Source organism: Gymnoscopelus braueri (genome assembly GCF_963280865.1).
Source record: "Gymnoscopelus braueri genome assembly, chromosome: 13".
In the NCBI taxonomy this organism is placed as follows: domain Eukaryota; kingdom Metazoa; phylum Chordata; class Actinopteri; order Myctophiformes; family Myctophidae; genus Gymnoscopelus; species Gymnoscopelus braueri.
This window is the reverse complement of record NC_137615.1, coordinates 42,595,195-42,606,232: the sequence shown is the minus strand read 5'-3', so window position 1 is coordinate 42,606,232 and position 11,038 is coordinate 42,595,195. Positions and strand designations below refer to the sequence as shown.

At 43.1% G+C, this 11,038-nt stretch overlaps 1 pseudogene across 1 annotated transcript; it reads left to right on the top strand.

The window, feature by feature from the left end:
- Positions 1-9,033: 9,033 nt before the first annotated feature.
- Positions 9,034-10,021, top strand: LOC308098694 (DGAT1/2-independent enzyme synthesizing storage lipids-like; annotated as a pseudogene). Its single transcript has one exon. The product of its transcript is annotated as a DGAT1/2-independent enzyme synthesizing storage lipids-like (transcript).
- Positions 10,022-11,038: the final 1,017 nt, after the last annotated feature.

The window sequence follows — 11,038 nt, the reverse complement described above, 5'->3', positions numbered from 1 at the left end:
AACATTTTTCAGGAAATAAAAAATAAAAAAAATAAAAAAAATAATGTTAGGGGGATGAGTTAGGGGGTTTTGTTTATCATTGATAAGAACAGCTGAATGGACCTCCAAGCTCACAATGAGGTTGGAGGTCAAAAGGGGGTGGAGCTTGGAGTCAGCAAAACCAGCTGGCTCCACCCCCCTTTGCTGGAGTTAGCTGGTTTAGCAGAAAGTTTGTAGCCTGGTATCCAGCCTGCTTCGCTACGTTCGGCTGACTTTTTTTTCTCTCTTCGCTTCTCAGTCTGGAAAGCCTCCCATTGGAAGGTTTTGCAGAACTACACTGGAACTACATATGTTACTTTGGGCAACGTCGTATGTTACGTTGGGCAACGTCGTTGCTGATTGGATGTTGTTCAAACGAATGACGAATCACAACGATCACACTGTTTTTTTGGTCCCGCCCCGCACCACAGACCAATCAGAAGCCACGTTAGGTTTCGAAGCTTTTGGCATGTCCCGCCTCCCTTGGAGATAGGAGGCTTTCCAGACTGAGAAGCGAAGAGAGAAAAAAAAGTCAGCCGAACGTAGCGAAGCAGGCTGGATACCAGGCTAGAAAGTTTGAGGATCCAATGGAGTTAGCTGCTTTTGTCAGAAGCACTTTTTAATACTTTTCATTGGTTCAATATTTTTTTTACCAACACACAGACGTAAAGGGTGTTCAATAGCACTGATTTATGGGGAAAAAATGCAAAAGCGTAAAAATTGAGTTAGCTGGTTCCTGCCGGACAGCAACGATATGCAGAGTTACAGTATAGTGACTAATACCCCAACAACAACAACAACAACAACAACTCAGATCTGAGACCTATTTCCTATAACATTTATGATGCACAAACGCAACCTGCTCAGTGCTACACCAAAGCCATTTACTGTGAACAAAACCATATAGAAGCTTACGGGACCAGGAATATAAAATATCCCTAACAGGTCTCCTCATAAAGCTATTTGACATTTTGTCTAATCGCATCAGGGTAATGGATGCACATATCAAGTGCATTCCAGACAGTTTCAAGGGCGGCTGCACCCACTCTCCTGACTCAACCACTCAGATAGGTTTACGCTATGTGTGTGCTCTGCTCAAGTGGTGTAAAGTAACTAAGTACATTTACTCAAGTACTGTACTTAAGTACAATTTTGAGGTATTTTTTACTTTAATGGAGCATTTCCCATTTTCAGTACTTTTACTTCTACTCCACTACATCTCGGAGGCAAATATTGTACTTTTACTCCACTACAATTATTTGAAAACTTTAGTTACTAGTTAGGCTACTTTGCAGATATACATTTTTACATTATAAAACATACATTAACCACTTTAGCCTTATCTTATAACTAGGCTGTTTGTAAAACATTTGAGTACTTTTTCCACCACTGCTCTGCTCCCTGGAGACCGGAGTGAAAACACACCCTTCCACTCACAACACAAAGCCTCGAGGGAATCGCTGACGCAAGGCCACGTCCAGGTGAACAGCATCCTCTGTCGTTCAGTCCCTCCGCCATCGCAGGGCCCCAACAAATGCAGTTCATGCAAGTGGAAACATTCCCAATATATGTGGTTCTCAAAGTGGGGTCCGGGGACCCCAAGGGGTCCTTGAGGGGGTTCTAGGGGGTTCCCAGAACCAAATGGACCTATTTGGTTGCATTTGTTCACTGTCCGAGTTATGGGGGGGTCCTTGAAATTAAAAGCCCACTATTTTTCCTATTCAAATGAATTGTGAACGTGTGAAGGATGTGGAATTGGCATATTTGTCTGCAAAGAATGAGGAGAGGTGTGGCCTCGTGACGCAAATAGAAAAAGAAAGGTAAACCAGATGCCACGATTACGCGGTGAACCAGAAAAGACGTGTTATCTGTGCCAGAGAGGACAATTGAAGTAGGCCATACGTTACATGTGTGCTGCCGTCAGTACAGAAATGTGATACTACATTTGGTTTGAATAGACTTGTCTAACAAGTTTACAAAAGGTTATGATATACTGCAAGAATATGAGCTGACTCAATAAAATGCAACAGCATAAAGATAAGTAGATAGATAGATAGATAGATAGATAGATAGATAGATAGATAGATAGATAGATAGATAGATAGATAGATAGATAGATAGATAGATAGATAGACAAATAGGCTGAAAATTTAATGTTTGTTATTGTTGATGACAAATAAGCATTTCTCATCATAAGAGAAATTATTTTCCACGGTAGGGCACATACATAACACAAACGAGTAAGACATATATACTGTACATAATTGTACAGAATTATATACCAAAATACAGGATGACGTAGCCTTCAGGAACACTTAATTACAGGGGTCACACAACAAAGACAAAGACGTGGATTGACACTTTACACAACCACGGACTGGATTTCTTGTAACTTAGAAGGAGGTTTTTAATTTAAAGCTCATATGGCTATGGGAACAAAGCTCTTGTTAAATAGGCCTTTCTGCACAAATCTATACCTATAGTCTATACTTACAGGAAGGGAGGCAAAGTGCAGGTAGAGTATGGTGAGTGCCTTGCGGGTCAGAGATGAGGTGACACAATTGTATAAGTTGTGGGTGGAAATACCAATGAGTTTTGCTGGCTAAATAGTATGAAAATCATACGATATGATGAAATGATACTTATTGTGGACTGTTAGGCATATGGAAAAATACATACATATGAACAGGCTCAATCATGCTTTGATACAGAAGAAAATGTGGTTGGACAGAGGTGTTTTAGTTTACAGATATAGCTGAAAGTCTCTGCTGACATTATTTTAAATGTCCATAGTATGCTGATTGAAGCTGAGGTTATTGTCCAGTTCAATGCCTTCTCTCCTTTGATGGTGAGAATGGGTGGAAGGACTATTATTTATTTATCTGTTTGTTTGTTTGTTTGTTTGTTTGTTTGTTTGTTTGGTGGGGGGGGCTAATGAGCAGTTCTTTCACTTTAAGTTATTGTCGCACCTTGTACAAAAATGGGCTAAAGAATGTTGATAGGCAGAGAAGGAGTCAAGTTATTATTATTAATAATATAGACCATTCATTTAGATTACATGATACCTGCATACCTGTATACACATTCCTAAAAGGACATCTACACACCTGCGTGCAGAGAAGGAGTCAAGTTATTATTATTAATAATATAGACCATTAATTTTGATTACATGATACCTGCATACCTGTATACACATTCCTAAAAGGACATCTACACACCTGCGTACATGTCATGCTAATGTTCTAAACATTGTGTACATACCTACTGTACCTGCTACTACACACTCTATCTGTGTACAGTATATATACTGTATCTTTGATTATTTGACCTGTTTGTATCCTGTGTTCTTTTCTTTTCTTTTTACCTCTCCTGCTACCCTATAACTGTATCCTCTCTTTTCTCACGAAAACAACAAATGATGGAGCGCACTCGGGAAAAAAAAAAATTCACCCACGCCTCCCAGAAGGAGCGAGTGCATTTTGCGGCAGCGGAAGCTGCCGCGGAACTGCCGCGGAACTGCCGGTGGAGGAGCGCCAGCTGCCGCCAGTGACTGCCGGCGGTGGAGCGGCAGCTGACTGCGTTACGCAAACGCAGCACACTCCCAAAGCTGGCGCCGCCGGCAGCTCCGCGGCAGCCGCCGCTGCCGGAAAATGCACTCGCTGTCCCTCCACGCCTGTAAACGTGACAATGAAGATTATTCTTATTCTGATTCATTGACGCAGGTATGTATTAAAATGTTATTTAATATTAAATGTTTATAATGAAACAGTGAAACAGTCCTTGAGTCCATATTTATAACATAATGCAATGTTTTTCAGTAGTGACTGCATTGAATATTGAATACTGCATGTACTACATGCAGATACAAAATAAAATAAAATAAAACTGTTGGGGGGGGGGGGCTTCAGGCCTGTCAAATAGCCTAAGCAATCTGTAAGGTCTACCAAATCCATGCAATTTTAACATAATTTTACACTATTGTCCAATGCAGCCCTTTGCTTACTTTACCAAAGTCAGTATGGTCCTCTGGCAAAACAAAATGCTGCCCACCCATGGTGTACATCATTATTTATTCAGCATTTGAGCCACAGACCACCATTTGATGAGATTTAGCCTCTCAGACCCAAAGCTTAGAATATTTTGTTATCGTTGGATTAAGATTTTGTCCATAATTCCATGCTGTATTAATGTTGGTACCATAGGAGAGATAACAGGCAAACGTTGATCAAAATAACAATTCTTTAATGCAGATCATGTTTAACAATAATTTAACTCTTGAGAGCCTAAAATGAAACCAAATGGACCTTAACGGGTCCATTTGGTTACATTTTACACTCTCAAGGGTTAAAGATCTATAAGGGTCCATTTGGTTACCAACTCTTCATCATTTAGCTGGGGACCACCTGGAAGTCCCTCATTTATCTACACTGTAGATAAATGGACCGAGTACATAGACCCTGGGGAGCGTCAGCACTGAGAATAATGGTGGGTGACAGTGAATTGTCAACCTTTACTGCTCATGGTCTGCATGTTGGAGAGGAAGTTACAGTATGGATCCAGTGGATCAGTGCCGTGATGGGACGCATAGGTGCTGTATTGATTGATTGATGTACTTTTATTTAGTAAGACATGAGAATCACAGTACATGGAAGGTTGTAGGTTCTTGATTGACTGGATAGTGCTGGTCTGGATTGTGTTATAAAGCAGTGGCTCTCAAAGTGTGGTCCAGGGACCCCCAGGGGTCCTTGAGGGGGGTTCCAGCAGGTTGATAGTTAGGAACCAAATGAACCCTTACAGATCTGTAACTCAAGAGAGTTATGGGGGTCTGTGGCCTAATGCATACCAAACTGGGGGAACTAGAAACGTTTGAGAACCACTTAAAGGGTGGGCTTTTTTGTTAAAGAAATAATGGCATAGTTTCCATGCATGTCCAGGATGCAGGAGAGCCTTTTTTTCATCCAAATTGAAGGTGATCCACGAGTGATAAGACATGTGTTTTGGACCAGTTTCTCCAAGCATTTCATTAGATAGAGGTTAGAGCTATACAGGCCAGGATGCAGGAGAGCCTTTTTTTCATCCAAATTGAAGGTGATCCACGAGTGATAAGACATGTGTTTTGGACCAGTTTCTCCAAGCATTTCATTAGATAGAGGTTAGAGCTATACAGGCCTGTCATGGTTTAACCAATTAAACCCTAAACTTTGTTGACCGGGGTCCCCCAGGGGTCTGTACTTGGCCCCCCTTACCTCGACACCAAATCTCTGCACCGAAAATAGCCCATCTGCATTGTGAGCTTGTAGATCAGCTATTTTCACCAAATGCTTGCCTATTATGACATGCCCAGAAGGATGCTAGGGTTGTATTCACGTGTCTATTTCTGATGGGTGCATTTTTTTTTAACAGGAATGACAATTGATGTCTTCCATAACTGGGATTGGTGCATAAAGATCTGAGGAAGAGAGAGTGAAGGATGGGTGTTACTGCAGTTCCGGGGCGCTGTTTTTCAGGACCCGGCCTGGGATTCCTTCTGGCCCGGGAGCGTTATTGGGTTTGCATCTAATAAGTTGGAGGTAAAGATCACCTACCCTATGAGGAGGTGATCTTATTGTCCTTTCTTAGAACAATAAGGTTTTTTAAATGCCCCACCAATCTACGGAATTGTCTGGCTGAATCGGATATGTGCCCTCATTGCGGATGAGCCTTCCCTATTGTGCCAGACGGTAATTATAGTTGTAACTGCACCCAGTGCACTTACACGCACAAGTGCAAGAGATTCAGCCATCCAGAATCCATACGTGGTGCCATTATATGCAGCACCACGCATGTTGTAGGCTATCTTATCCGTTGTCTGTGTGGCCTGACTTGTGTGGGAAAAACAGCATTATGAACAAGGTTTAGTGAACACAGGAGTAGCAAAAGACCAGGGATGAACATGCCATGAGATAACATACGGTTATCTGAAAAGCATGCCCCGCGGCTGTGGCTGGCCATTTTAAACAAACTGGCCATGATGTTAGTATGATAGACTCATGTATGTTAGTATGTTAGACTCATGTAGTATGTTAGACTCATGTACGTTAGTACAGTATGTTAAACTCATGTACGGTATGTGCATTCTGTTAGACTCATGTGAGCAGTATGTTATAGAGTCAGGTATAGACTGAGATCAAGTAGACAAGTCTCATAGGAGAGGTGACTTTGTAAAAAGCTTCTCCACCATGTCCTCCAAGAGCACATGAGGATTTTTTTGTGATGTCCTCTTGTTTTCCCAGTACTTAATGTGGCAAAAAACATTAAAAAATCTTAAAATACATTTAAAATAACTTGGGAATTGGGATACCTTTTATAACTGTTGTCAGATTTTTTGTAATTGCACCATTAAAAAATATATATATCAGTCTATGATGTCAGTTCTGTGAACCAGAGTACTTAGTGCAGTGCCTGTATAGAACGTTATGCACACGTTCGGATATGCGCACCGGGAGCACACTCACGTATTGGTTTGTATATTGGACCAGTGCGCTCAGTGCCTTTACTGCCTTATCCGAATGCACCCTAAGTAAACTGGGATTGATGGGTAATTAGGTCAAAGAGTGTGACATCAGCACTGTGTGTCTGTTTATTGTCTCCGCCGGAGGTGGAGAGTATGTTTTCGTTCTGTCCCGCTGTGTGTCCCCCCCCTAGCCAAGCTAACATTGGTCAAACTTCACGTGACACGTGACAATATGTTGTCACCAATGCTTTTGATTGGCTAGCGAGACACATGACAAAATAAAATCCTATAAATAGGTGTGTCACTTCAAAAAACCATATGTTTTTGAAGTGAGGTAAGACAGGATCAATCAGTCTTGATTGGAACAGTACCTTCCAGTACAAATCACCCGTCCGTGCAGGTGTGTGTCCCTCTGAGAACACCTAACATTGGTCAAGTTTCACGTGACATCACAATTAAGCAATATTACACGAGAGGGTGTGCTTTACCGTCATTATTGGCACGCATCACAGACGTGCCAATAATGACAATAATGACGCGAGCATCACAGAAGTGCCAATAATGTAACACACCCTCGAGTGTAATATTGCGATTATACAACAGTTACCAACAAAACACATCCAAATGTATTCATATTGTGGAGCAATTCATAATAAAAATGTTTCGCTATTATCCGTTTCCCTGTAAAGAGAAGAGTTTTTCACTGAGACATTAAATAGTCCCTGTAGCAGCGCTATGAGCCTGAGGCACCGTCTCATCAACACAGCTGAGCTATCAATGCTTGCGCAGTGGAATGAATTCCAGTAGGCTATATGCTCCGTCGTACGACCGTGTCACATGGCCAAAATAACTGATCTACAAGCTGACAACGCGTCGCAATGGCGACGCGTTGTGAACTTGTAGATCGGCTATTTTCGCCGTGCGATACCTGGCAACGCGTTGTGAACTTGTAGATCGTCTATTTTTCGCCGTGCTGTTTGTTTTCCTACCGTGGGACAGCGTGACGTCACAGCACAGCTGTGCCATATATGGTCTAATCAGGTGCGGACTGCAGTGCGGAGTGATTTATTAATGTGATTAGGCCCGTGCTATGATGCTGGTTTGAAGCACGGCTATATAGCTATTTCAACCAATCAGATTGCTTGGTCGGAACTACCTGTTGTATAATATGTAATATAAATATATAAATAGCTTAGACAGGAACAGTACTTTCCAGTACAAACAGAGATCACAGCTGAGATCACACAATGAAACTAACTCCCATTACGCAAACTGAAGAAGCAGCAAATCATCGTCTGAAACCTGATGAAGAAGCAAAGGCGCAGAAGGCCAAAGCTAAGAAAGCATACTCATCTACAACAGTAACACAGAAGAGGACTATAGAGTTGAATTGATCCCACAACAAGGCCGAAGTCTTAATACTGTAACAATTGGCCACCTTGATCAAATACATTATGTAGCACTAGAGAAAACTGACATAGATCAAACACACCAATCAACTGCTGAAACTGTTCAAGACAATGAAGATGAAGAAGACAGACAAGCATTTGAACAAACCAGTCAATTACGAGGACTCCCATATGACACATTGCTTCAAGAAGAACATTTTTTAGATGCAGACACTACATATTCAGTCGCCCCTGCAGAACACCAAAAACCACGCGCATTCTACCAAGACGACAAGGTTGAAGAGTTGGCAAACCCATCAAAGTACCCTTATGGCCGCGGTGGTTTAAAAACAGAAAGAGCAAAAAACATCACACACAGAAAATATTTTAACCAACGCCTTTAGCATTGTGATGGCCGTTTTGCTAAAGACATAGACTATCTCCTGGCAGGTCAGTACATGTTGGAAGCACAACAAGTCAAAGATCAAATTCAGATATCCCTACGGCAAAGCCGTTTGATTAAAATAGCACGGGTCTGCTGGCGGAGACTTGTGCTCCGAGGAGCACATTTTCTAGTACCATATATGGGATCGGGCATTATTTTGCAGGTGGAATAGGCACAAAGTATTTTGAGGCCAGTCTATGATGTGTTGTGATGTCAGGCATATCCATACATGGGCATAATCTGTCTCCAAACACACAGACACACAAGTTCAACTTTATATCCTGCTTGATTGGCTGACAGTGATGTCAGTGTGATGTTGGTTGGCTCACTGCTTATACCTTTCCACCTGTCTTGTCAGTCATTTTCACCCAGATCACAATTCAGATCTCTGGCCTGTGATGCATGTCATGATTTCCTTTCATCATGGTATATAATCTAACTAGATCCCGATTACAAGCAGTTCACTTACTACCCAATCCTGTGAGCGGGGCTTGTTAGACCTATAGTCTTGTTTTGACACGAGTCGTTGGGCTCTTCAAGGATGTCTCTAGATCAGGTTTAGCTTCCAGCTCACCCCCAAAAGGAGAATTAAGTAACGGATCAAAGAAGATGTTTGACTAAACAGATGTGTGGATCTCTCCTCCCAATGCTGGCTGGTTAGACCGACTGACCTAGTTGTCACTTGCAGGATGTCAGACGGTGGCAATCAATCGTGCCTGTTGGTAGCAGGGGACTCTGTCTCCTTCCGGACGCTGCTCCATGCATGGTGGGCTGAGTGGTCAGTCTTTGGTTGCTTTCGGGGGTACTTGAGGTGGGTCTTCACCCCTCTGGCCATCGTCTTCATACTGCCTATCCTCATCATCATACTGATCTATCTATCTATACTCTTCCTCCATGTCTACAAGAGAAAGAACAAGCTGAGAGAGGCTCTACTCTCCGACAACTTCTGGGACGGGGCCAGGAAGACCCTGGCGATACTGTGGGAGGGACATGGAGCCATATGGCATGGCTATGAAATCCGTGGGATGGAGAAGATCCCAGACGAGGGTGCAGCGTTGATCGTGTTCTACCATGGAGCTATCCCCATTGACTACTACTACTTCCTGGCCAATGTTCTCATCCAGAAAGGACGCACCTGTCACTCCGTAGCTGACCACTTCCTCTTCAAGGTCCCAGGCTTCAAGCTGCTGTTAGAGGTGTTCAGTGTGTTTCATGGGCCCCAGGAGGAGTGCGTGCGGGCCCTGCAGAGTGGTCATCTCTTGGCCATCGCTCCGGGCGGAGTCCGGGAGGCATTGTTCAGTGATAAGAACTACCAACTGCTCTGGGGCAAACGCAAGGGCTTTGCAGAGGTCGCAATCGCCGCAAAAGTGCAGATAATTCCGATGTTTACTCAGAACGTACGGGAAAGCTTCCGATCGCTGGGAACACTGAGATGTTTCCGTTGGGTGTACGACAGATTCCGGCTTCCGATAGTTCCAATGTATGGGGGCTTTCCTGTAAAGTTGTGCACTTACCTGGGTGACCCCATCCCGTACGACCCTGACGTAAATGCTGATGAGCTGGCAGAGAAAGTTAAGCAGGCCGTCCAGGCCCTCATTGACCAGCATCAACAGATTCCCGGAAACATCCTGCGAGCGCTGCTGGAGCGCTTCCATACCAGACAGTAAAGATGAGTAATACTTCACCTCTCCTCACTGTTCACTACATGGCCTCTGTGATCTTTGGAGCACGGACCCCAGGATAGGGACCACTGGTCTAACCTTCAACAAGTTACACTGCTATGTCTCCTATTAGGCGCCCACTGGACTTACTGGCACAGAAACAACTTATTCAACTCTTACTGGCACAACAACAAAACAACCTTTATTGAAGAATAACCCAAACCACCTTCCAAGTGCTCACCACATGAAACCTATAGTGTCCGTATTCTGGGTATGTCATAACAGGTGAACATTCGGCAAATATGGTAAATCTACAAACTCACAACAGGGTGCGCTGTGAGCTTGTAGATGGGCTATTGTCAGTGAAGAAATTTGGTGTAGAGCAGACTGCTGCAGGGGGTACCCGGGTCAATGAAGTATAAACAGATCAGTTTTGAACAGGTACATGGGTAGTGGTCTGAGGTCAATGAAAACATCTTTTTGTTAAATCTTCATGAAAAGAAACCGGTCTATGATGCCAGTCGTCTATGACATATCGATGACGTATTCCATACTTGGGGTAGGTTTCAGCCTCATTCAACAGATGGCTTGACTTACTGAGTCTAGCCGATGACATCCTCTGTGCCCAAATTTGTCTTCCATTATAAATGATTCAATTGACTCAATTAAGCAAATAATTATAAAATAAAATAAATAAATAATTCCACACAAGCCAAGTGGCGGTGTGCACAAGAAATGTGGCACTTATTGGTCTAGAATTAGACAGACAGACAGACAGACAGACAGACAGACAGACAGACAGACAGACAGACAGACAGACAGACAGACAGACAGACAGACAGACAGACAGACAGACAGACAGACAGACACAGACAGACAGACAGACAGACAGACAGACAGACAGACAGACAGACACAGACAGACAGACAGACAGACAGACAGACAGACAGACAGACAGACAGACAGACACACACACACACACACACACACACACACACACACACACACACACACACTTACCTCTTTAAGAGCC